This window comes from Dermacentor albipictus, chromosome 1 (assembly GCF_038994185.2).
Source record: "Dermacentor albipictus isolate Rhodes 1998 colony chromosome 1, USDA_Dalb.pri_finalv2, whole genome shotgun sequence".
NCBI lineage: Eukaryota > Metazoa > Arthropoda > Arachnida > Ixodida > Ixodidae > Dermacentor > Dermacentor albipictus.
In genome coordinates, this window is record NC_091821.1 from 331,385,236 (window position 1) to 331,412,694 (window position 27,459).

Genomic DNA, 27,459 nt, shown 5'->3' on the forward strand with positions numbered 1-27,459 from the left:
GTGTTGCGCGGCTGAGCACAAAGTCCTGGGATCGAATTCCGGCCACTGCGGCCGCATTTGGATGGGAGCGAAATGCGAAAACACCCGTGTAAAACGAATAAAGATAAACGAATATAAGTATAACTATAGATAAACGAATAAAGATAAAGAATATAGATAAATAGATAGATAAACGAATAAACGAATAAAGATAGATAAATGAATAAAGATAAAGAATAAAGAATATAGATAAACGAATAAAGTATAAACGAATATAAGACTATAAAGAGAACGTGTGGCTTTCTCCTCGACTTCTCTTCCTGTCTGCCTGCTCGCGCCTACGATTCTAAAAAAAGTAAGCGTCGCAGTAACGACTACGCGTCCCAGTTCTGTGTGTTTTGTCGTGCAACCAAGAGCTAGTCGGATTCCAGCATCCACTCAGAAGCCTCAGGAATCGCACCTTGAGCTACGCAATGTTACTGGACCACGGACTTCGTCTCCTGTGTACACCACGCTACGAAGGAGCTGTTAGCTGTTCTGCGAGATACACTGGTACAAAAACGAGTTACTTAAATGTGTTTTTTTTTTCGTTTGTTGTGTGTCCGCCGTATGTCCCGAGCGCAATATTTCAGTGATAATCACGTCCACCTGCAGTAGCATGCTCACCATGCCGTGACACTAACTTTCATACTTTTCTTCATTCAAGAATCTCTCTCTCTCTCTCTCTCTCTCTCTCTCTCTCTCTCTCTCTCTCTCTCTCACACACATAAGTACATGAAATGAGAGCGGCCAAAATAGCTACTGCTTCCCACATCTCTGCCTAATCCTCTAGTGATCCCTACCTAACCAACCCCGCTACAGATTCGCCTTGATTAGCTTGAGAATTACAGAGCAATCAGTGTCTAGGCAGCACTGCAACCATCTTGTGTCGTACTTCTACGGCGCCATAATTAGGTTTGCTTTTCCGCCATTTGGCGAGCACGCCATTTCGTTTTACTTTCATTACCGCACGCATACATGTCGACACGTCATGGTTTCCACACTGGATGTATAGAATCAATGAATATTCCTTGCTATTCTCGGAAGTTTAACAGGCGCAGGAAATAAAGGATTAGTAAAGCAAACTGCAGTAAAGTAACTACAGTGTCAAGTTGCATCTAATAAATACTTAGCTGTAATACGGTGGTTTCATTGTTGTCGTCGTCCTTCGTACGTAACTTGTGCACGCTGTATACCACACGTAAACATAAGAGACCAACTACTACAGTAATTAAGAAACACTCAGAGGTACCAACGGCCGAATGTACGGAAACGTAATGATTGAAAGTTAGAACCGAAGTCAGTTTTTTCAAAGAAGACAGACGGCGCAATGAGATTGGTCACGTCGAAACGGCGACAGGGATACAAAGATTTATTTATGAAAAGCGATTAAAGGCGCACTGACAAGAAGTTATAGTGCCTTACTTAAACGCACAGTAATCTCCCTCGCTGTGTAGAAGCACGTCCTCTTCCAGTGAGGGCGAGATAATGGTCATCAGAGTAGCAGTATTAGCAATCATGATCGCTCTCATTAAAGTGGTGATGAGCACCTTCGCTAAGAAGCTCCTTTCGTGGCAGCTGCTAGCAGCCTACGACCTATAATTAGCCGTTTAATGAGCGTGGACGCTGAGCACTTAATTAGGGAGTAGAGCGTTTCCGGGCTATTTCGTGGCTAACCCAAAAAAGCACTCGCGTGTGTTGATGCGTCCTCACTAATGGAGGCGTTAGACAGGCGGTACCTATCAGCTTTCGGTTTTCACGTCCTTGTAATGAGCGCGCTGCGGAGACTGAGCATTCCGGATATTTGCAGCTTAGTCTCGAGATCTCATCAAAGCGTTAAAATCACTGGTACTGAACTTTGCTTGGAATAACTTCCACGCAAGAATGGCAATTTTAAGGTATCGGCACGTTCCCCGCTTCCCTTCTCTCTCTCTCTCTCTCTCTCTCTCTCTCTCTCTCTCTCTCTAGTTTTTTTTTTTCAGACAAGTTTAGTGCTACATTTGCAGAACAACGTGTTGATGAAATGTCAAAGACTGAATAAAATAAGAGAACGATGGTATTGGTCGGCATTCCAAATTCGTCTATGCAATGGCTTAAATGGCTGTCTGAAGCATTTGACGCACATGCGTTGAAGACGATAAAGGAACATTAAGGAAACAGAAATAAATCAATGACACTAGCAAGAGATGCTGCACGACCTTTAACCAAAGGCTTTGTTAATTCAAGAAAGGCTGAATTAACAAAGCCTCTCGCTCATCAGTTCAATTTGCCATTGGCTAACCGCCTTCGGTAAGAATATGTAGAGCATTAGGACTGGCTGGAAATTCCTGCTTAGAACAATTTTCACGCAAGCACTTTTCTGTGAATACGCGCCAAGTTCTTGAAAGAATACTTATCTGCGAACGGCCTCATGAAGACAACCAACCTGTCCACGAAATGTGAGCTGGCGCGAACATCAGAAGACTGTCTGACAGAACGTTTTGAGCAAAGAAATTTATTGTTAGCAGATGCACTCGACAGGAAAGTAACAAAGATAGAAAACATGCATACAATTAGAATTATTGCCACTTTGATACAATCTAATCCCGAATGTCACGCTCTGCGCTCGATAAGCATCTAATTAACAAATACAATATTTACAAGCGAGGCAATTAGGCAGCAGATTGGAAGCTCTAACATGTAACGTTAGATTATCACGGACGGACGGACAGCCAGGCAGATAGAGACGGGTTGGTTAGTGGAGAATAACTTCTCTAAATGACTATAGTAGAATTTCTATGCCTGAGGAGGGTTTCCAGGCTTTCATTTAAATATCCACATATGCCACAAGTCAATCGAGTCGAATAAAATATACTAGCGTTGGCTCTTTTTGCAGCAAGACTTAATGATACATGCACAAGTTCGTTCACAGTTCACTGTCATATTACCTCTGGGTTGGGCAATGCAGTTATTCGTATTAATGCAGCCACGCTCAGGCAGCGGAAGATGAACGAGGCAGCTGAAATGAGGCGCGACGATTATGGCATTCTGGACTTGCCTAGCTATATAGCGCCAGCCTTATAATTTTCCGACTCAGCGGGCACATTCTGCTTCACGCGCGAAGAAGCTGGGCGATTACGGGCAATTACGAAGATGTAATCGATATACGTATAGATCACCTACGCGTTCCCCGAGTACTTCTCGGATATCCGTTCATCATCCTCGTCGCCGTCGTTGGTCTGTGTTCTCTGCGTGTCGGAGATGGCTCGGCGTGCATGATCTCGAGCCGCGGCGTGCGCCGCCTGGTTCCCCGCGAGAGACTCGTGTCCCGGCGTCCAGAGGATTTCTGCTGTTTCTATCTCGGCGTTGGTCAAGACCTGAAGTGCTGCTTTTACGATCCTTCCGTTCTCATACCCCTTGCATGCTTTTTGCGAGTCCGTCACCACGGTAACCAGGGTCTTCTTGCACGTTGCGATGGCCAGGGCTATGCCCAGCTCCTCCGCTGTGCTCGCGTCCTTGGCACGTATGGATGTAGCTGTAAGTTGTTCGCCCTTCTCGTCAACCACGCTGATTGCAAATCGGTCGTTTGTTCTGTACGCAGCTGCGTCCGTGTATCTCACATTTCCTTCTTTGCTGTTGGTGCGTTCCAGTATGTGCTTGAGCGCCTGTATTCTCACCTGTCTCCTTTCCTTGTCGTACTCGGGATGCATGTTTCTAGGAATGGTACTTATGTGTAGCTTGTCCCTGATGTCGTGTGGGATACGCTGAGGTAGGTGCCTCTCATCCTCGACTTGGTAGCCCAGATCTTGGAGCAGGGCTCTTCCCGTTTTTGAGACTTGGCGGTTTCAACTCCTGATCCGCACCCACCATCATGGCCGTGAGTGGGGCTGGTTAACTCTTGCAAGGCTAGGTTGCGTGTACATGATTACTCGAGAAAGTGAAAGCAGCAGCAGTTGCCACCGTGGCTCAAGTGGTAGACAACAGGTCGCGTAATCCGGAGGCGGTTTTCTCGTGTCCTTACGGCAGCGGGCGTCCTTTGATTTCATTCTTCTTTTTTTTAATCAAAAGTGTAGTGCTGAGCGCGAACACAACCCCACTCATCGCCGAATGTACATTTCTGCCCAGTCTGCTCAATGAATTCCTCCTACGGTTTTCTTTCTGACATCGTCTTCTAGCGTTTCATGGCGTTTAGTCAAACTTGCCAAGATCGAGAGCTCAATTTCCTTGATTTTTTTTCTTTTACCGTCAACATTATGTGTTACTTTCAAAATTTTTGTTATGATTGCCCGAGAGTGAAGTAAAAAAAATGACGTGCCTAGGATTCTTAAATGTGCTGTTTGGCGCTTGTTACCTCAATGTGTTGATTCCCTCATAAGATGGCCTCCTCGCCTTCTGTTGTAGTACCTCCTTTTAACCTCGCGCAGGATGCCGCTCATCCGTCTCTTTGATTCACACCACCACTCACTTGTGTTAATGTTAAGCCTAACATCTTCAAGTACGTCACACATTTCTGGGTCCTCAGGCGCTATAACGTAAAGCTACTGCAAAATTTTCTATTCCAGTTCTGCAACTAGTCCTCCACGATTGGTCAAAAAATTTTTGAGTCACCACCCACTGCGCTTGTAAGTCACGCGACGTCAGGAAAACGGCGAAAACATCCCATCTAATATCACACGTGCACATTTATCATGCATGATTCAACCGAACGAAAGAAAAATTTCAATTCTCACTTGACGCACTTTTCGCCATTAGCGAAAAAGGCGTCGTTTGACCATTGAACGTTTTTGGACGGCGCCCACTTTACCGGTCTATCACATGACGTCACAAAACCACGAAAACTCACCGCATCAAAGTGATGCGTACGCATTAAGGACGCGTTAATATGCCGAACAAAAGTCAAAGTTTTTCTGAATAGCCGGAGACTGCCCTGTTCCAAAGAGAAAAGAAGATGGCTGCCGCCAATCGCTGTGGCACTGGCTACTCAGAGCTGGCGCGGAGCATATTAATATTCGCGTACATTATAAGATTTTGCGTGGCAGTACAACGTTATCAAGACCTTTCGGTACGTATACGACATCACTCTGCCAATTCTACTTTGCTGAGGATTCGATTTAACGGCATTTTTAACCTTCCGTTGCCCGCCGCCGCTATTTTCGACCAGCCACAAGCTAAGTAAGGGGAAGCGTACCAATCTCAGACGCCGGCATCACCCTCCTCATCTGGCTATCTACTTTCACTGCGCTGGCTGTGCCCCATCAAAACTCTCTCAATTTGAGCGTGCCTCTTCCCAGCCAATTAGATAAGAAAAACTGCTCAATGTAGGCAATGCTATTCGCTTTGGAAGCAAAAGAAAGTGACATCCTATAGACGAGAAGCGCGTTTGATTGGCCTTTTCAAACAACGATGCCGGTTACCGCCCAATGTTTGCATCGGTGGTTACGTAACTTTGACGTCATGGGATCGGATTAAAAACAGTTTGGAATAGTTTTACGTTATAGGGCTCCTGAGCGTCACAACAGATGCGCTGCACATCTTTTATTCATCTTCCTCTCAAGTTTTACGCAGAAGATAACCAAGAAAGATAAACAGTTGTTTGCTATCTCCCAACTTTAAGTCGCATAGATTAGCACCGCCAAAGAGTATTCACTTAACATATTTCTTTTTATCGACATATGGGTCACTTGCCGATCACGACTCGGGGGTGACTGCCAAACGGACTGATACCATCCATATTCTCCAGCAGGTTTTCCTTTCACATTCAGCTCTCCGTGGATAACTTTGTATATATAGTAAACGTGATCACTCACAGATTTTAGCGGTCAACTATTCCAATCGGAAACGGCTTTAAATTAAAAATAAATTTTCGGGTTTTATGTACAAAAACCACGACTTTATTAAGAGGCACGCCATAGTGAACGACTCGATTAATTTCGACCACCTGGCCTTTCCTTAACGTGCACCCTACCGCACGGTACGCCGGCGTTGTTTTTTCTTGTGTATCTTTTCTTTTTCTTTCATTACGCTCCCATAGAAATGCGCCCTCCGCAACCTGGATTCGATTACGCGCCGGATTCGATTTAGCGCAACGCTTTTCCCCTGACCCGCCTTGTTTTGGCGTTATTCTTTACCGCTTTTCTTAACTCCGCGTCTGTTACACTACTCTTGTTCTCGGCTCTTAAAGGACGGGAAATTTGTTTACTTCCTCAGGTGTTACAAGAAGCGCACCCTCAACAAAACCGTCGCGACGATGATTTACATTGTAGAACGTTCACTCGTCAGCGGGACGTGTGGCAGGCGCCTCTGCCGGCTTTCAGCTATCGCCCGGCAGTCGCCTAAGTTGTGTCGGCGCAGCATTCGCGCCAAAGTGTTTGTGCGCGTCGGCGGCAGCTGCTGCCACATCCATACAGTCCGAGACCTCACACAGTACACTCAGCGTCCGGCGTGATGGAGAACGCCATACCCATTGAACGGCTGTGCAGTGCACAGTCAATAACGCCAGTGTTTTCCGCTGTGCGAAAGCGGCCTGTCAGTGCCCCCTACATCCGGATTGCGGCGGTGGGCATTTGGTTTCTTTTTTGGGGAATTCCATACATTTAGAAGTGTCTGTCCCCATCTGGTGGCAAGAGTTGAAGCTTTACGCAAATGTAGTCGGTGACAACCTAAGAATTACAAGGTTACATGCACGCTGTCCAACTCGAACACAATGTCCCACAACGCATGGAATTAAGCTCTCGCAAGTGTCGCACAGCACCGGTGCCAAAACGCATGCCCCACTCGTCCTGGAACATCGCAAGAAAGCTTAAACAGCCGTAGGCACTTCTCCTGAGAGATGCGCCAGCCAATTAGGTCGGCTCATCTGACTGACGTTAAGTGGTTTCGCGCCCTTAAAACAACTGTTTTCTCCATGCAGATCGGCCTTTGTGTCACTGGTTTCAGGATGAAAACTGAACGTATAGGCATAATTTGATAGTTGAGCTAAATATCAGCCATTATAGCATGAACTTAGGCATTACAGCTTGAAACAACTACCTTTTATTTTATGTAACTAGCGCAGCGTTTTCCTTAGCAGAGCAGTCAATTGGATGTTAGCGGACTCCAACAGGCTCGGCTTTCTTTCAAAGGTGAAATACAGGTGCACTGCGTTTTTCTGGGAGGTTCTTGTTGCTTGTTGCGCCTTCATCGCCGTGAGTGACCTTGTTTGGGGGAAATTTGAAATGTTGCCAACTATGGTATCACCTGCTTCTCCACAAACAATAAATGGTCCTGTGATCGAAGGATGACAACATGAGGTGACAATAAAATTCAACGCTCAGGTTTTACGTGCCAAAATCCATGATCTGATTATGAGGTATACGTCATAGTGAGGGACTTTGGCTTTTGACTTTGACCTCCCGGGGTTCTTTGACGTGCACCCAATACGCGGTACACATGCGTTTTTGCATCCCACCCCCATCGAAATGTGGCTGCCGCGACCGGGATTCGATCCCGCGCCCTTGGGCTTAGCAGAGCAACACCGTATATCCACTACGCCACCACGACGGTTATGAGGTGCCATGAAAAGAGCATTCCTGCAGTAACGCACATTTCGCAAACGTGCTTAAACGGTCAATAAAAAAACCAGCTAATAAAGAATGATTAACAAAACTGCACCTTCTTCAATTTCTGCAAAAAGAACCCCCTCCCTCCAAAAAAAGAAGCACAAACACACAAACCAGTCAAATATAAAATAAATTTAAAACACACACACGCATGAGGACATGCTAATAGGTAGAAAATAATATAAGTTATATTGAAGAATCTTATTAAGTATTCTAGAGCAGATCGTTGTATTACCACTGAAATGCATTGCTATAGGTCTGTGCCTATGCAGTTCAGCGCGAGGTCGAGGCCCCATTCAGAGGTGCGTATCAAAAAGCGCTGCTCGTATAACTTTATTTATACGCATGATAAAGATGACAAGGTAATCGAAACTGATCCAGAGTGCGTTGTTACACAATGTAACATAGGGACGTAGAACAACGTCCGCTTGTTTAATTATTTGATAACATTTCAAGAGTAAGAAATAACGTGTCGAATAACTCGTCGAATAATGTGTACTAAATGTTTACTGCGGTTCAATATTGCATCGAAGCACTTGCTAATAAAGAGTGCGTATTTTTCGTCGCTGCAGGTTAACAAATGCGACTGAGATGGAATGCTTATCATGCTGCTGCATCTGAATACATAAATGCCCTTTTCACCGCGAAACGCAACTTTCTTCAAGACACCCTGCGTCGATTGCTGATTGCTAACCCGCGCAAATTCTGGTCCGTCCTTAATGTGAAGCAAAAACAAGGCATCGTACTCAGATGTAATCGCGGTGCCCTGGTTCCACCAAAATAATCTTGCAGATTATTAAATAACACATTTTCTTCATGTTTCTCAACTACTGCGGCTACCCTTCCCCATGTACCTTCCCTAGACTTCCCATTGATGGATGATATAATCATTTATTGGGAACGAATTTCCAAACTCATCAATAACTCTAAAATTTCATCCTCTGAAGGTGTTGACGATATTAACAACAAGCTGTTGAAAAGCACCAATACTTCCCTTATGCTGTCAGAGATCTTTACCCAACCTTTGCAGACTGGCACGCTCCCCGATGACTGGAATGTGGGCAAGGTGGTCCCAGTGCTCAAGTCTGGTGATGTTCACAGTCTTTTAAATTACAGACCAATATCATTAACATCAGTTCCATGTAAATAATTTGAACATATTATCTATTCGACCCTCGTCACTCAGCTTGAATTGAATTCCTTTTTTAGAGATAATCAGCATGATTTTTGAAGAAATCATTCTTGTGAAACAAAGTTAATAGCTTAATATAGGGAAGATGAGATATCCACCCAATCGTAGCAATTGCTACAAAGGAAACCCATACGGGTTCCTCGAAAACAATAACCTCGCAGCTGAAGAAAAAAAAAAGTCTCATTTTCTTTTTATAATTACTTCCCTCCATCTTGCGAGTTTCCGCAGAACTATTAAGTTAATCGCTTTTACTAATGACCTTTTTGCAGCTTTGAATCGTTCCTCCGTCGTTGACTGTATATTCGTTGATTTCGCTAAAGCATTTGATACCATGTCTCATCCCCTTCTGCTTTTTAAACTTAGTCAACTAAACATAAATGACGCCGTATTAAAATGGATTGAATGTCTTTTGCGTGATCGCACTCAGTATGGGACAGCTGATGACTATAACTCTAATCTTTCATCAGTAAGATCAAGGTTTCCTCAAGGATCTCTACTAGGAGCTCTCCTCTTCCTAATCTATATAAATGATCTTCCTGATCTCGTAACATTATCAATCAGGCTGTTCGCTGACGACTGTTTTATATACAGAGAAACTTCTGCCCCATCTCATACTAATGTTCTTCAGTGTGACATTAACAGCGTTTTTGCATGGTGCGACACTTGGCTCACGAAACTTAATATATCCAAATGCGAGGCAATGAAAGTAACACGAGTTCCTTCCAAAGCTAACCCTCACCTATATGCTCTTAATGGCTCTCCTTTATCCTTTATCTCTGTGTATAAATATATTGGCGTACAAATCAGCAGTGGCCTTTCATGGAAAGTGCATATCGAGCACATATCTAACAATGCTAATCGCATGCTTGCTTTCCTTGGCGATAATTTTTCATTTGTTCCGCTCGCTTTAAAATTACTTTTGTATAGAATGGTCGTTCGGACTAAGATGCAGTATGCGTCTTCCGTATGGTACCCTAATATAAAGTCGTTGATCAATACTCTAGCATATGTTCGGAATCATCCAGCTCATTTCATTTTGACTGACTACTCTCGTGCATCTAGTGTCACATTATGAAAAGAACGCTAGACCTTCCAGATCTTTCCATGCGGCGTCATCTTCCTCGGCTCTCCACTTCCACAAAATATATTACGCCTCCATACCAATGACTCAAACAAAGTCTCTTCACTGCTCCAAATTACGTATCATCCCGCATTGATCATAGATTCAAAGTAGGCATTCCAAGTTGCAGAACTAGTATTTTAGGGCGAAAGCCTTTCTAGGCTCATGGTGAAGTTTGTGTCAGCAGACCCCTGACCGCAGGAGTGTCCGCCCAAGCGTCATCACGCCATGTGAAGACAAATTAAGGAATGAAAAATGATTGATAGTGAGAGTTAGTGAATGATAACATCATAATAGAGGTTGGTAGGGGTTAATAACGGCTAGCAATGACTAACGATGACTAATAATGACTTGTAATGACTACTAATGACTCCGAAACGACCAATATGCCTAACGACGGCTTCTGAGGACCACAATTGATTAGAAATAACTAGAAATATCTAGTATAGAGTAGTAATGACTAAACTGACTACTAATGACTTGTAATGACTACTAATAACTACGACATGACCAATATGTCTAATGACGAATTGTAATGAGTACACTTGATTAGAAATTACTAAACATGCTTAGTAATGACCAGTAATGACTAATAATGACTGAAACGACTTGTAATTACTACTGATGACTATGATGTGACCAACATGTTGTTACGGTTGGCGTGTAACACACCGGGCAAAAAGGATGCTCGAAAGACCCTGCTCAACGGAAACGTAGGATAGATTCCTAATTTTCTATGGTTGTCTCGAGTGGTTGCCGGTCTGGCGGACGAGCCGCAGTGCATACAGGCCCCTTTGTGTGTGTGAGAACAATGGGAGATCCCTTTTCACAAACTGTGCGATTCTAGGAGGCACCCTTTCCGCCAACTGTCCAACTCCAGGGCAGACCCTCTCCACGAACCAACGTCGCCTAGAAGAAAAGATCAGCCGCCCATCCCAGACCCGCGGGGTGCCACGCGCGGGTTGCCACCAGCGGAGGCAAGCAAGTGCAACGTCGCCCAGGAAAGTGGGAGCAGCCGAAAAGCAACGAGCGGGGGGGACTCGGTGCATATCACGTGACGTTGACGTGAGCAAGATCCCGCCTACGATTTTAGTGGGCCTATTTAAGGGGCGCCGCAATGTACTTTTCAATTCATTGATTCTCTTCTTTTACATCTTTCACCTACCTTCGATTAAACAGTGCTAGTTTCGTACTAGAAATCGTCTCGTCCCTGCCTGATCGCCATGGTCTACCGGACGCCTGCAACTTGCCGAAAGCGCCACGCTACCCAATACTAACGCCGGTCGAGCTTCAAGACACGGCATCGCAACAAATGTTTAACGACGGCTTGTAATGCCCAGAATTGATTACAATAGATTACAAATGACTAAAAATGCTTAGTAGTGAGCAGTACTGACTAATAATGACTGAAATGGCTTGTAATGACTAGTAATGACTACGAATGACCAATATGTCTAACGACAAGTCGTAACGACTACGATTGATTACAAATGACTAAAAATGCTTACTAAAAAAGCGAATGATAAGAGGAGGAAGAAGAGGAAGAGTAGGTTTTCGCCATTCACCGCTTAAGAGAGATCTTAAGAGACCCTGTAATTTTTATTGTTTCCTCCCCAAGACCAGCTCAGACTGCAACCATCTGGCCACATGCATCGTCTCCATTTCCGAACGTGATGATTTCAATTCTGCGCTTCTTCATTACCGATGCTAAAGCTCTCCTTTATTTATTGATTTGCATGAATATTTTACCACTCCTATCTGTAACGCCTCAACGGCCCTGGTAGTAACTAAATAAATAAATAAATAAATAAATAAATAAATAAATAAATAAATAAATAAATAAATAAATAAATAAATAAATGAAAGAGGAACGAATATTTCATACCGCTTTTTTAGATAAATTTGAAATAAATCCAAAAGGTAGTCAGCCCAGCTCATAGGTGACAATATTCTTGGTCGAGTGGTTTAGGGGGACAGCCAGTGCGGGTCAGTATGCGTAAGAACCTTAGTAATATTTGCATTCTATTAGTGCGTGGGGCTGCTAAGGTATTTCACATTAGGGCGCGCTAAGCCGCCTACCCATGCGCTATTGTCAAACTTTTATTTTATGTACGTCAAACGAATAGTTTGCGCTGTTTCAAATGTCACCGAAGTGTGGGTACTTTCATGCAATCGCGTAAAACATAACGCATGCGCTACAAAAGTTGAGAACATTTCACTATAGATTGAAACGATACGTACAATACATTAAGGTAATACAAACAATTTACTACACTGAGAGCTTTATAATGACGTACTGCGAGAGGTGAAGGCAAGGAGGAACAAACAGCATACTTCAAAATGAATTTGAACGTGAAATTGCGTGATATTCGTTAGCACATAACCATATATTCACTGATGTGAAAGCTTCACTCACGGTCTGGATGGTAAACGGCGAATTGTGCGGCTAGGAGCCGTCACATAAATGGCCCTAATTACGTAAACAAGGAATGGCGTCGCGCTTCGACATTCTGTGTCTCCGACAGTTCACCCTTCTATCTTTTTCATTTCCCGTTTGGCCAAGAACAAGTCACGTACACGGAACGCCCCCAGAGGAAGCACAGCACTCTCGGTGCCATCCCAGCACGGACTAGCGCGCTGTACTCGCCGCCATTACAGACCATTATACGCTGCCCTATACACTATAGGCTAGCATCCAATTCACGTGCCTCATCTATATTCCAGCAGCGGCGTGCCATCAGTCAGGAAAGCGGGAGGTCGAGGGTGGGGCTCGCCTCTTTAGAGCAGCGCGTTTTCAACGGACGGCGTCGCCCAATGGCGAACGGTGACAGCGCCGGCGGCCGGCATCAATACCGGCCAGCCGCCGACGGCGCTCTATCCTCGGCGCCCTCAAAGGACGACGCTCCGAGGATGCCCCGCCGGCGCCCTTCGGCCACTCTATATCTCGACCGGCCAGACAAGACACCCCACGCAGAATGGCGCGCGCGCGGAAGCGCACTTCAGAGATCGTCGGGCCCCTATTACCGGCCGGCGTGCGCTGCACAGTCCTCTTGCCGCGTTTACCATCGTGCAGTTAGCAGCGTCACCTACGCGAGCCAGAGAATGGCACGTCTGGGGTTTGAGGCGACGAAGTGGGAGGGTAGGGGGGGGGGCGCATTCGGCTGGCGGCAGGCGCTGAACCGGCAGTGCGCGCAGCAAGGGAATAAGAAATCACAGACCTAAGGCTCCACGGACCCGCTTCTCTTCCGCGTAGCCGCGCCGTCGAGATACGGGCGACATTGTTAGCGGCGTGCACTTTGGTCGCCGAGTCTTTGAGCGGGCCTCCGTCGTTTAATGACGGCCATAAATCCACTCCGCTAAACTCCCTCCTGGCCCTCGTTTTCATCCGCACCAACCCTTCCGCGCAACCCGTTTAAATGGATTTTCAGCCTTCGCTATCTTCTAGCCTTTGTTTTCTCTTTTTATTCGTCTTTGAGGTCAGAACCTTTTCCACGACAGATACACTTGAAACGTCGCTCCCATATACGCTCCAGTTGCTTCGCGAAACGGGGAGAGATTCACCCGAGATGCGTAGACGACGTACATGAGTCTAGATATAGCTGAGAAAGCGTCAAAAGCGGCACACAGGTTTGTTTTGTTTTCTGTTCTTTTCATCCTTCTCCTTTTCTTGTGCGCGGGCTTTATTATGGCAGAACGGAAACGATGGCGATGCCCCTTAGAATTATCGTTCGAAAAAAAAAACTATTTGTTTTTCCTATCAAGTGATTCGCAAGAAACAGCCGTAATTCTCCAGCTACCATCTCACTCATATTTCAGAGCTGTCTTTTCTGACACTTCCACTTCCTCAGAGCTGTCAATTCAAGAACGGAGCGTCTTATCCGAAATTGGAAAGAAAAACGTATCAGTTCGCAAACCGTGAAGCGATGAACGATCCGGCGCTTTCGACAAAACGTTCAAAATACGAACTTTCCGCAGAGTCATTGATATCCTAAATGGAAAATGTGGAAGAAATAGTCACTTTTTGCACCTGTAAGAAAGATCGCACACACAAGCAAGCTTTAGAAAAGAATAGCATTTTATTTTCCTGCCACATATTTAATCAGCAGGGTTCTATTTTGACAACAATACTAATCTTTATATTGTTACTTTTTATCTTATATTCGTCCATTGCACCAAATCACTGATTCCACGTCTTAAAATTGTATGCAAACGACTTTAAATTTCAAGAAAGAAGGCTTAATGCGGAGAAATAGAAGGGTAATTAAGTAAATATTTACCCCAGCTGACCCACCTTTATTGCTTGCAGGATGCTGAAACTCCGCATGTGTAATAAATCTTTATAAGTTACGTGCTAATTTTCAACTCTTAACTAACAAGGGTTTTGTTTATGGGCGCTGAAGTGGTGCGAGGTATGATAATGAACCCAGTGGAACGCAGAGCAGCCATCAATTTCCTTTAATTTAGAGGCCACACACCAAGAGACACGTTCGATTAGATGAAAAAGGTTTCGGGGGAGTATTGCTGCTCATATAATGAGGTCAATAACTGGCATCATGAATTTAAACGTGGTCGGACATGGTGGAAACATGATTATGATGACGATGATGGTTATGATGATGATTATGATGATGATGATTTATTGGCATCACCTTTGAAACGGGGCGGGGCAAATCGTCACCTAGCCTGATTGAGTTATTCAGATATGTTATCAATCCTTTTACTTCTGGCAGTCTTGCATGCATCTCTTTAATCTTCTCTATCTACGTTGTACCACTGATTACGCCTGTAATCGATCCAGTCGTATCAGACTCTTCCCTGCTTGTTTTCCACCAATACTCTAAACTTCTCTTGCTTATCTCCTCTACTGACCGGTTGCTATTTTCGTCTACTTTAAATCCAAGCGCTTTTTGAAGTTGTACGTTACGTAAGTTTGGTCTGAAACTTTTGAGTGGAAATCCTTCGCATTCCATCGAGATGTGCTGAGTGATCTCCAGATTTTTGCTGCAGCATACACATACCTCACCTAAATGCGCATATTTGCTCAGGTATGTTTTTGTCCTTAGGCAACGAGCTCGAGCCTCAAATAGCAAGGCACTTCCATTCGTGTTATCCTACAGATTTTCCCATCTCCATTTGAGCAGCTCCATTTGCAGGGTGACCACACTCCGCTATCGATCAAAACATCATCCAGCAGACGCAGGTCACGATTTTAGAACATAACCACGTAACCATTCGAGACCTAGCCCAAAATGTCAACATAGTGTGGGGTCCAAGTAAAAAATCACTCAAGACCATCTTCATAAGCGTAAGCCCACGCTCACTGGGTTCCTCGACTGCTCACACCTTGCCAGAAGCAGGAACGAATCGAACGCTCCCAGGTTCTTTTGATCATGTGCAATGGCAACCATGAAATTTTTTTTCAAGTGTCTGATCACCGAATGTCGGAAATAAATGTTTTTCGTTCTGTTTTTAGTTTTGTTCCAGAGAAAAAAGTTCCGTTTTGTTTCTGCTCCGGAACGAAAAAAAATAATGATCCGTAACGGTTCATAATGGTATTGGTTCGTATGTAAAAATTTTCGAAACAAAGTAACAGTAAAAAGCTAATATTTGTTCTTCTGAGTAAGCGAACTATGAATTCTGAGATCATGCTCCATGCCTTGGCTCAAGGCACTGAGCAAGATCTCAGAAGCAGCACGTCATCGAGTGCACTCGCCGAAATGTGAGACCGCTGTTCCATTGAAACGAACTTAAAAGAGCATAAACTAACGATATAACTTCAGTAACAAAGCACTGTACTGGTAGAAAACGAAGCGATAAGCACTTCAGCGCGCAAAGCAGTGGGTTTTGCTACGATGCCGATTCTGCTGGTGCAGCGAGCGGCAGGCTTACATTAGTGCGGCGATCGACCGGCTATCGCTCCTGCAATCCCTGCGTGAGATACGCGCTTATGCGGACCCCTGAGATACGCGTTAATTTTGACGTCGCCTGACATAGGTTGTTTCGGACTGCCGATTTCTCCTTGAACCGAAAATCTATCAAAAATATTTCGGTTCCACTACAAAACAAGATAATAAATGACGTTTCGGTTACGTTTGCATCCCGGTCAAAAATATTGGGTTTTTTTTCGTTTTTCGTTTCTGTTCTTGTTCCGTTCCGACACACTGCTGATCACACATAAAAAAGCTGGGTCCATCACTGTGTTCCGGTGACTAAATTCTAGTCGGTGCACTGGAAGAATCCGGGCTCACCGACTCCAAATAGGGCACGTGACCAACACTCGCTAGGCAAGGTCATGCTTACGATCATTGTGGACCAGCACGGTGTAGCCTTAACGGATTTGCTAGCAAAGTGTACCGCTGTCAGCGGGGCCATACTATGCTTCACTGCTGAAGAAATTGCTGGAGGCCATCAAAAGCAAGAGAAGTGACAAGCTCACCAATGGTGTCCGCCTTCTGCAAGACAACGCCCCGTTTCACAACTGTGTGCGCAGATGGAAGCATACTGCGGCCGGTTCGAAATTCTTACCATGGCCGCTATTTTGTAGCGATGCCTTATGCCTTATTCTATGCTATTCTTATCATCCACCACACACGGCCGCCTGATCCCGTTGATAATGTGGGCAGACCGTCACTCTGACCACTGGCCAAGCGCGAAAAGCCTGAAAAAGCATAGAATCGGAAAAGACATCGCTACAAAATAGCGGCCCATATCACCCTTACTCACCCAACCTTGCAATATAGGAGTTCCACGTATTTCCAACAATGAAGACAGTTTCGAAGATCAAGCATTTTCCAGATAATGACACTGATTTCCGATGTCACAACGTTGATTTTGGAAGAACCTGTCGATTTCTACAAGCGATGTATTTAGGTTGCGTGGAGATATTGTGCAAGTGCGTGTCCCTAGGTGGAACCTAGGTGTCCCTAGGTGGTCCTATGTATATATAAGGACTAATAGTTGTGCCAAGTCGCTGCTTTTAGTCCGCAGGAAGCGGAGCAGGGGAAATATTTTATGCAGCGACAAAAGTACAGATGAGCTGCAGCTTTAGTCTCAGGTATGCAAACATGCGCGCGCACACACATGCACACACAAACACACGCACGCGCGCGCATGCACGCCCAAAAGTGACACACACACAAAGCAGAATATAATGGTATAAATAATAATAATATTGGAAACATATATAAACATCACAAAGAGACAACGAGAGAAGCGGGTTAGCAATTCTTTTTTTCCTAAAAGCAACACCATGCCTACCCACCTAAGGAACAGAGAGAGATAAAAAAAAGAAAGACAAGAAGAAGGAGATAAACAAAGGAAAAAAAGAGAGAGGAAGGCACAACACAACGCATCACACAGCACACACGGGACACGACCATTACAGGCGAGAGTCTAGCCCCCTGGTCGGCAAGAATTTCAGCACAGCTTTGTGGGCCTCACGTCGAACTGAAGCACGACCCTTAGGAAACAGGAGATCATTAAGCGCTGTTACAGCAAGATTAAGTTGCTGGAGCCTCCTCAGCAGCACACGGCGACAACTGCGGAAAGCTGGGCATTCTTACAGCATGTGCTCAAGCGTTTCATAGACAGCCACACACAAGCACACCCCCACACGAAAACGTACATAAGCTCACGCGGAAACATCACGCGCAAGAGGCTGCACACATTTCGTTTGAAGGAATTTTAAAACGTAAGCAAGACAGGAGCGCTCGACAGCAATCATAACAGACCGCCTCACCAGCTGTACTGCGGCGTTCTGGCTCCGCGAAAAGCTTCTTTAGTAAAGTAGGGGAACGAGGGCAGGAGGGGAGGCTTCATAGCTGAGAGCTGTAGCTTCTCAACTTGACAGGCCCGGATGAAGTCAGCCCTAATGCTGCGCACCTTAGCGCAGCCATCCCCAATACTAATCCCCAATTCCCTCAACACATCCTCGAGGAAAACCCAACAGACGGTTATTTTCTGTGGATGCAGTTTTTCATTCTCGCTTAAACCAACCTGTTTTCTTTCTCTTGTTATTTTCTGTTTACTTTCTGAGTTAACAGCACACCATGATTTCATTTCCACATAGGGGCTCCTAGAGTCAAAAACGGGGCCTCCGCCGCAGCACCCATGTCAGGACCAGCTGACTGCCGTCTGAAAGCGGGTTCCCAGACAAGCAACCTGGAAGTAAAAAGGAAGGAAGAAAAAAAAGGTAATGAAGGAATAAATCAAGGAACGAAGAAGAAAGGTAGGGATCAATGAAAGAAGGAATTAAAAGGAATGAAGGAAGGAAATAATGTAGAACAAATGCGAGAAAAAAAAAGAGGGGGCAAAGAGAGAGAGAGAAATGGCGCCGTCTCGTGAAATCTTTCACCATGGCAGTATAAGGGTTTTCAATCATCTGAGGATGCCTCTAAAAACAAACAAACAAACAAACGAAACGAAACGAAACGAAACGAAACGAAACGAAACGAAACGAAACGAAACGAAACGAAACGAAACGAAACGAAACGAAACGAAACGAAACGAAACGAAACGAAACGAAACGAAACGAAACGAAACGAACGAACGAACGAGCGAGCGAGCGAACGAACGAACGAACGAACGAACGAACGAACGAACGAACGAACGAACGAACGAACGAACGAACGAACGAACGAACGAACGAACGAACGAACGAACGAGCGAGCGAGCGAACGAACGAACGAACGAACGAACGAACGAACGAACGAACGAACGAACGAACGAACGAACGAACGAACGAACGAGCGAGCGAGCGAACGAACGAACGAACGAACGAACGAACGAACGAACGAACGAACGAACGAACGAACGAACGAACGAACGAACGAACGAGCGAGCGAGCGAGCGAACGAACGAACGAACGAACGAACGAACGAACGAACGAACGAACGAACGAACGAACGAACGAACGAGCGAGCGAGCGAGCGAGCGAACGAACGAACGAACGAACGAACGAACGAACGAACGAACGAACGAACGAACGAACGAACGAACGAACGAACGAACGAACGAACTAATTGCGTAGAAAAATCCAGGGGCCGTATTCCAAGAAAAAGTGCTCACGCTAGAATTGTTCGTAAAAGCAAAGTACAGCGAATCCTGACCCTGGAGATATCATTGGCGAAATCGACTCGCCAATGGGAAGAAGTATTCACTAACGAAAATTTTTCTTGCTTTGGCACCAGGAAAGTAACGACAACAGCTGTCAACTGACTGACTGCAGTAAAGGAGAACGTTCTTCTTCTTTTTTTTAGACGCGACATAGCACAATAAAAAGACAAATATTGACATTTTGCTTAGTTGTAGGAGCAGGTGGCTGATTAATAATAATAATATTTGGGGTTTTACGTGCCAAAACCACTTTCTGATTATGAGGCACGCCGTAGTGAAGGACTCCGGAAATTTTGACCACCTGGGGTTCTTTAACGTGCACCTAAATCTAAGCACACGGGTGTTTTCGCATTTCGCCCCCATCGAAATGCGGCCGCCGTGGCCGGGATTCGATCCCGCGACCTCGTGCTCAGCAGCCCAACACCATAGCCACTGAGCAACCACGGCGGGTCAGGTGGCTGATTGAAATTAGCTGTAGCTAATGGAAACTATTTCAATCTTCTCCTAATGCCTGTGATATCATGAGAAGCCAACAAACACTGACACCAAAGACAACATAGGGGAAATTACTTGTGCTTAATAAATGAAATAAACAAACGATAAATTAATGGAAATGAAAGTGGATGAAAAGACAACTTGCCGCAGGTGGGGAACGATCCGCACAACCTTCGCATTTCGCGTGCGATGCTCCACCAATTGAGTTACAGAGGCGCCGTTTCCCCGTCCACTTTCTTGGGTATTTATGTTTCCTTGTAGAACCCTGGGAGTGGTAGCCAGCGCCACCACTCGCAGACCTTGGCGGCGGATGTGGAACATCCTTTTTGCCGTAAGCGTCACGAGAACGTGATCTTTTTTTGGGTGAACGCAACCGGTCAATAAACCCACACATGCTACCTGAAGGCATCTATGATGCCGGATTCGAGACCCTCGTTATGTAATAAACGAGAAGAAGGGGGGTTAACCAAGGGGCCGTATTTTCATTAGTCATATCAGGAGCAGCCAACAAACACTGACACCAAGGACAACATAATAAACGAGAACGAGAATAAACGAGAATAAACGAGAAGAAGGGGGGTTAACCAAGGGGCCATATTTTCATTAATCATATCAGGAGAAGCCAACAAACACTGACACCAAGGACAACATAGGTTACTTGATCCGTCTTGACGGCAATTGTATGAGCTTAATTTACTGGTAAACTCTCGTAAAGTGGTCCCACTTGCTCATGTTCTGTATATCAAATGGACGACACAGCATTCCAGATAGACTGAAGTCATCTATATAAAAGAATACCGAATATAGTGTCTTGTAACAGCGTGAAGATTGGAGCCGTTGCATTGCTGCATTGCGCATGGATGTTGGATGTGTTTACTACATACGTACAGCATCAAACGATGACAGTAAAGTGGGGAAGGGGGCAGGAGTGGAGAAAGCTGACGGAATTGTGGTTGAGGTAAAACCCAAAATCAGTGAAAGATACGCACATCGCACACAATAGCATATATCGGCAACACCGCATTTACTGCTCATTTACAATATAAATCCGAACAAATCACCATATATAGCAGTCGGAACACCACGGGTTGGTCTTCCCAATTCTTTTATACTTGTAGTTAGTAGAAAATAACAGATTTCAAACAAATTTACCTGGAAATTACGTTCCTTTTCCTTTATTGAAATGATGTGAACGCGGAGATGTGATACGCGCTCATGTCAGACGCCTGCTTTTGAGTGGACTATATTGTGCAGATGTTATAGTCTGTATGTCTCATTGCATAGTCCCTGCAACGAGCCTTAGGAATTCGAAACTAAAGGGCCATTCGTCCGAACTTTTGCATATTACAGGTGATGATGATCAGAAGAAGAAAAAGAAAGCACGAAGTGAAATGAAAGAGACCCTTTTCCATTCGGTCAAGTCTAGTGAAAGTAAAGTGAAAGTAAAGGAAATAACAAAGCTCTGGAATAAATGTGACTATACTTAAGTGCGCGTCAAAGGTACTGCCTTAAGCAAAGAAGATACGATTACCGGAAGCAGCTTCAAAATAGATCAACGCATTGCCACGGCGCGATAATCAGCAATGAAGGAGACGACGCCAAAAGGAAAATGCGCGCTTAATGCTTCCAATACTACCTCTCAGTATTTATGTCTTTTCTATACTTGAATATGCCTGCGAAGTGCCCTTCAGTAAATGCCCTATACTTGAATATGCCCTTCGATAAAAAGTGAGAGAAAAAGGAGCTTGACTAGGTACAACACTTAGATGTTCGATTCGTATGATTTTCTTGCTGCTGTAAATTGTACACAAATACGGAGCTAAACTAGCTTTGGCTATTGTCACAACATTTTTCTGCGCACTGTGTATGTACGCTTTGAAGGAAATAAATGAAAAGAAAATGAAATAACATAAATAACGTGATCCTCGGACGCTGTAATGCAACTTACAGAGTTGTGTCCAATTGTTTTTCGTGGTTGGCGCATCATAGAATCAGTTGCTTTTGCGCCATAACACCCTACATAACTAACTTTCTCTTAATTACTGCGAATGGCAGTCTGAATGCCACTAATAAGCATCCAGACTATACTTGCGCGTATACTGTCATACTGCCATATTTCAATACCATTCAACTCCTTAAGCTTAAGCAACACCCGCAATTTTTCAGCATCATCAGCGTCAGCAACAGGAATCAACCAAGAAGCTTTTTCATCGCATAAGGTATCAGTCGCGTTAAATAGAAGGGAGATCTGCTTCATTTCTTGTTTGTCTGTTCTCGCACTTACCCGGCGCTGATGAAGTCGATCTTCATGTTTACGGGTTGCACCCATTATGTGAAATCGGTAAAAGCAGTGTGAATTAGTGAGCAAAGTTTATAGGAGGAATTAGGTTAGGAACAATTAAAGTGCATAAACAACAGAAACTTAAGAGGGCGACTACGCGTAAGTTTTCATCTGATTACACAGGCAAAAAGAAGGGAAGAAATGGGATCAGGTTATACGAGTTGATAAGTGTACGTACCATGAAAAAAAAACGAAAATTACAAATTTACTGGGGCAAGCGGTTAATTTAGCTTCTGCGGTGGCTTCATATTAAGGAATAGGAGGAACGTAAGCCTTTTCCCAACCGAACAAGACTCGACCGGTAGCCAATAAGGCATCCGTGTGTAAGCCGAAACGTCTACAAATCCATGCGAACACGTTTGATCGACGTTCTGTTTTTCTTTCATTTTACTTCAGTAATATTTCCCGACCTGATGAAATGTCGTTCGCTTATCGATTCCTCTGGCGACTTCCACTTGTTGAGCATGGTTATTTCTGGTGGCTGATCTCTCTAGCTGAAGGCGCTTTTGTTTACCTCAAGATACGGTACACAAAACATGGATTTACACTGGGTTCGCTACAGCGGCAAACGCAGCAACACAGTCTACTCGAAAGATACTCTCGGAGCTCGAGCGGTAGCCTGCGGCCCGGGCAAATAAAGGAAAAGTTTCGTTGACACAGCCAACGGAAGTTCCGTGACACCGCGGCCTCTATTTCTCTTGTGGCTTATGCGACGCATCAACGCATCTCAAAGAGTGTCGAACTTGCTTCGTGACAGGAGAGGTCTAAGGAGACGAAGATGTTTTCGGTAGGGTACTTGAAAAACTCAGGCTCAGTGAAGTTAGGAGGCCAAAAGAAGCATATACAGTGCTAAAAAGCGGGCACGTCCTGTGCTACAGGGGCTTAGCGGAGAGAAGAGAACTAGGAGTCGGATTCCTGATTAATAAGAATATAGCTGGTAACATACAGGAATTCTATAGCATTAACGAGAGGGTGGCAGGTCTTGTTGTGAAATTTAATAAGAGGTACAAAATGAAGATTGTGCAAGTCTACGCCCCTACATCCAGTCATGATGACCAGGAAGTCGAAAGCTTCTATGAAGACGTGGAATCGGCGATGGGTAGAGTGAAAACTAAATACACTATACTAATGGGCGACTTTAATGCCAAGGTAGGCAAGAAGCAGGCTGGAGACAAGGCAGTGGGGGAATATGGCATAGGTGCTAGGAATAGCAGGGGAGAGTTATTAGTAGAATTTGCGGAACAGAATAATATGAGGATAATGAATACCTTCTTCCGCAAGCGGGATAGCCGAAAGTGGACGTGGAGGAGCCCGAACGGTGAGACTAGAAATGAAATAGACTTCATACTCTGCGCTAACCCTGGCATCATACAAGATGTGGACGTGCTCGGCAAAGTCCGCTGCAGTGACCACAGAATGGTAAGAACTCGAATTAGCCTAGACCTGAGGAGGGAACGGAAGAAACTAGTACATAAGAAGCCAATTAATGAGTTAGCGGTAAGAGGGAAAATAGAAGAATTCCAGATCAAGCTACAGAACAGGTATTCAGCTTTAACTCAGGAAGAGGGCCTTAGTGTTGAAACAATGAACGACAATCTTGTGGGCATCATTAAGGAGTGTGCAATGGAAGTCGGTGGTAACTCCATTAGGCAGGATACCAGCAAACTATCGCAGGAGACGAAAGATCTGATCAAGAAACGCCAATGTATGAAAGCCTCTAACCCTACAGCTAGAATAGAACTGGCAGAACTTTCGCAGTTAATCAACAAGCGTAAGACAGCTGACATAAGGAAGTATAATATGGATAGAATTGAACATGCTCTCAGGAACGGAGGAAGCCTAAAAACAGTGAAGAAGAAACTAGGAATCGGCAAGAATCAGATGTATGCGTTAAGAGACAAAGCCGGCAATATCATTACCAATAAGGATGAGATAGTTCAAGTGGCTGAGGAGTTCTATAGAGATTTATACAGTACCAGTGGCACCCACGACGATAATGGAAGGGAAAATAGTCTAGAGGAATTCGAAATCCCAAAGTTAACGCCGGAAGAAGTAAAGAAAGCCTTGGGAGATATGCAAAGGGGGAAGCCAGCTGGGGAGGATCAGGTAACAGCAGATTTGTTGAAGGATGGTGGACAGATTGTTCTAGAGAAACTGGCCACCCTGTATACGCAATGCCTCATGACCTCGAACGTACCGGAATCTTGGAAGAACGCTAACATAATCCTAATTCATAAGAAAGGAGATGCCAAAGACTTGAAAAATTATAGACCGATCAGCTTACTGTCCGTTGCCTACAAACTATTTACTAAGGTAATCGCAAATAGAATCAGGAATACCTTAGACTTCTGTCAAGCAAAGGACCAGGCAGGATTCCGTAAAGGCTACTCAACAATAGATCATATTCACACTATCAATCAGGTGATAGAGAAATGTGCGGAATATAACCAACCCTTATATATAGCTTTCATTGATTACGAGAAAGCGTTTGATTCTGTCGAAACCTCAGCAGTCATGGAGGCATTACGGAATCAGGGTGTAGATGAACCATATGTAAAAATACTGGAAGATATCTACAGCGGCTCCACAGCCACCGTAGTCCTCCACAAAGAAAGCAACAAAATCCCTATAAAGAAAGGCGTCAGGCAGGGAGATACGATATCTCCAATGCTATTCACAGCATGTTTACAGGAGGTATTCAGAGGCCTGGAGTGGGAAGAATTGGGGATAAAAGTTAATGGAGAGTACCTCGGTAACTTGCGATTCGCTGATGATATTGCCTTGCTTAGTAACTCAGGGGACCAATTGCAATGCATTCTCACTGACCTGGAGAGGCAAAGCAGAAGAGTGGGTCTAAAAATGAATCTGCAGAAAACTAAAGTAATGTTTAACAGTCTCGGAAGAGAACAGCAATTTACAATAGGCAGCGAGGCACTGGAAGTCGTAAGGGAATACACCTACTTGGGGCAGGTAGTGACGGCGGATCCGGATCATGAGACGGAAATAATCAGGAGAATAAGAATGAGCTGGGATGCGTTTGGAAGGCATTCTCAGATCATGAACAGCAGGTTGCCATTATCCCTCAAGAGAAAAGTATATAATAGCTGTGTCTTACCAGTACTCACCTATGGGGCAGAAACCTGGAGGCTTACGAAAAGAGTTCTACTCAAATTGAGGACGACGCAACGAGCTATGGAAAGAAGAATGATAGGTGTAACGTTAAGGGATAAGAAAAGAGCAGATTGGGTCAGGGAACAAACGCGAGTTAATGACATCTTAGTTGAAATCAAGAAAAAGAAATGGGCGTGGGCAGGGCATGTAATGAGGAGGGAAGATAACCGATGGTCATTAAGGGTTACGGACTGGATCCCAAGGTAAGGGAAGCGTAGCAGGGGGCGGCAGATAGTTAGGTGGGCGGATGAGATTAAGAAGTTTGCAGGGACGGCGTGGCCACAATTAGTACATGACCGGGGTTGTTGGAGAAATATGGGAGAGGCCTTTGCCCTGCAGTGGGCGTAACCAGGCTGATGATGATGATGATGACTTGAAAAACAAATAGTTATTACGGGGGATTTCTTTGTAATTCTTACTTTGCGTTTCACCTTATGACTCTACAGGAAGATTTCAGTATACACAAGAGCTTTCGCGTCGAGGCTTTATGGCTCTTCGGAATGGGCCGTCGACTTAATGAGGTGTTTTTCTTGCCTACCAATAAAGTCATCTCCTCCCGCCTTTCTCCACCTGGCTTCATCGTGAAGATGCTTCATTACTTCGGTCAGTGTCAGCGACCTCTGTGCCTACAGCATTGGCATACAAGGAATAATTTCTCCCTGTACAGCTCATTACATATTCCTGAATAGCTCCACTATTCCACTCTCTTGCCCTTTGTTTCGTATTTGCGGAAATAACGCTGTAGCTCGGGAGAAAAAAAAAGCAACGTATCACGTGGAAATCGAAAAGTAGATGAAATCTAGACGTTAGCGCTTTCTCTCTAGGGTGCTTTTAGCTGAGATGAAACACAAACGCTGCGCTGTCAAATTTGTGATGATGAACGAGAATGTGAGCAACGAACTGTAAGCTGTTTGGTGAAGAATGGGGCGTTGCTGTTATTGCTTCCTATTTTTCGCGTCGTTTCCCCGAAATGCTAAAAGCGTGCATGAGCTCCCCTTTGAAAGATAAATATACAAAATCGTGGTCCATTGTCAATGTCGTACCATCATAACTAAAAGAACTATAAGTAAATATAAAAAAAATCTACACTGCGTGCTTTGGCGCAAGACAATGTGTTTTGTAAAGAAAAGCCACTTTATGCGTCTAACCGCCTGGCCATTTACAAACTCGCCCTGAAACGACCATAAAGCTGTCCCGAAATGCGGGACATCTAACGTTCATTGTGATATACTGAAGGCAACAAGCGCTATAGAAGCACAGATGAAAATTTTATGCGGCTTCTTTACATCACATACTGCTAAAGTGGCCAAAAATGTTTGCGATACGCGTAAAAACGTTGCACCAGAACGTTCGAGCCAAGCAGAGCAAAATGAAAACTGGGGAAAACTTCGGATGAAAAACTTGGGGTGGAAGATTTCGCGAATCCTCGCACCTTGTTCGTTTACCTGCGGAAATGGTTAGCGCATTACCCTGTCCGGCGCACGCCGCGGGTGAAGAGCAGTCGCGTTACAAGCGAGGCCCGACAGGAGCGGAGGGAGCGCGCGCCCAACCGAGGAACGATTCCGGCGTCACGTGGTGTTCCCACGTGGCTCACATCGCCGGAAGGGACGGAAGAGCGAAGGGACGAGTTTCCCCACGCTCCCGAGCGTCCTCCTGCTCCTCCTCCCCATCTCTCCTCACGCGCCTCTGGAGGATCCCCGAGAGCAGCGTTCAAACCGGCCACCAACAAACCGAGAGCAAACGGTTGGGCCGGACGTTTTTTCTCGCGGCGCTGTCTCATCGCGCGCGCTCGCTTCGCCGTCTCCAGTGCCGAGAAAGAAGTCACGAATGATCGCGTTCGCGAAGGGTGCAGTGCGAGTGAATGGCGACCCGGCTGTTAGAGGCCCGTCCGCGCCGACTCTGACAATGTTCGTACGTCGAAATGATGTTTCCTGCGCGCAGACTGGCGCCTGCCAAGAGCAATTGACGAGCGTATTTCTCGGCCGCGTATGTGACGGTTGTCACGTTCTGCCCGCAGCGAGGAGCGTAAGGACCGGCACCCGTTAAACTGTGAGTAATATTGCCTTTGTTTCTTGCGTATTTTGTTCTCCTCGTTCTTTATTTCGTTTTCTGTCATTTCTATCTATTCCTTTCTTTCTCACTTTCTTTCTGTCTTCCTTTCTTTCTTTATTTATTTGTTTCGCTCTTCCTTCCTTTCTTCCCTCACTCATTATTTCATGCATTCCTTCTTTGTGTAAATTGTTTTTTTAATTATTGTTATGCCGTTTCGCTAAGCGTTTCAGCGTGAGATGACGCTCCTTATAGCGTTTGCTTGTTGTGCCATGAGCAGTTCTGCTTAGTCTCGTATGTAAGAAGTGCCTTCCACGAATATCAAACTACACGCTCTGACTTTTAATAGGTACCGTGTTGTCCCTGAGAAAGAGATGTCGCA

At 44.9% G+C, this 27,459-nt stretch overlaps 2 protein-coding genes across 13 annotated transcripts in view; one reads left to right on the plus strand and one right to left on the minus strand.

Annotated features, from left to right (window-relative positions):
- LOC135909729 (vasopressin V1a receptor-like) overlaps positions 1-27,459 on the minus strand; it is a 295,126-nt gene that overhangs the window by 104,646 nt on the left and 163,021 nt on the right. For 9 of the 12 annotated variants that reach the window (XM_070531679.1, XM_070531677.1, XM_070531676.1 and 6 more), the window contains one exon: positions 17,903-18,067. The exons of the other annotated variants lie outside the window; for them this stretch is intronic. The gene's annotated coding sequence lies outside the window, so the exon portion shown is untranslated. The remainder of the gene's footprint in view (positions 1-17,902; positions 18,068-27,459) is intronic. 12 annotated transcript variants of the gene reach the window in all.
- LOC135909767 (gonadotropin-releasing hormone II receptor-like) overlaps positions 26,852-27,459 on the plus strand; it is a 37,754-nt gene continuing 37,146 nt past the window's right edge. The window contains exon 1 of the mRNA XM_065441835.2: positions 26,852-27,077. The gene's annotated coding sequence lies outside the window, so the exon portion shown is untranslated. The remainder of the gene's footprint in view (positions 27,078-27,459) is intronic.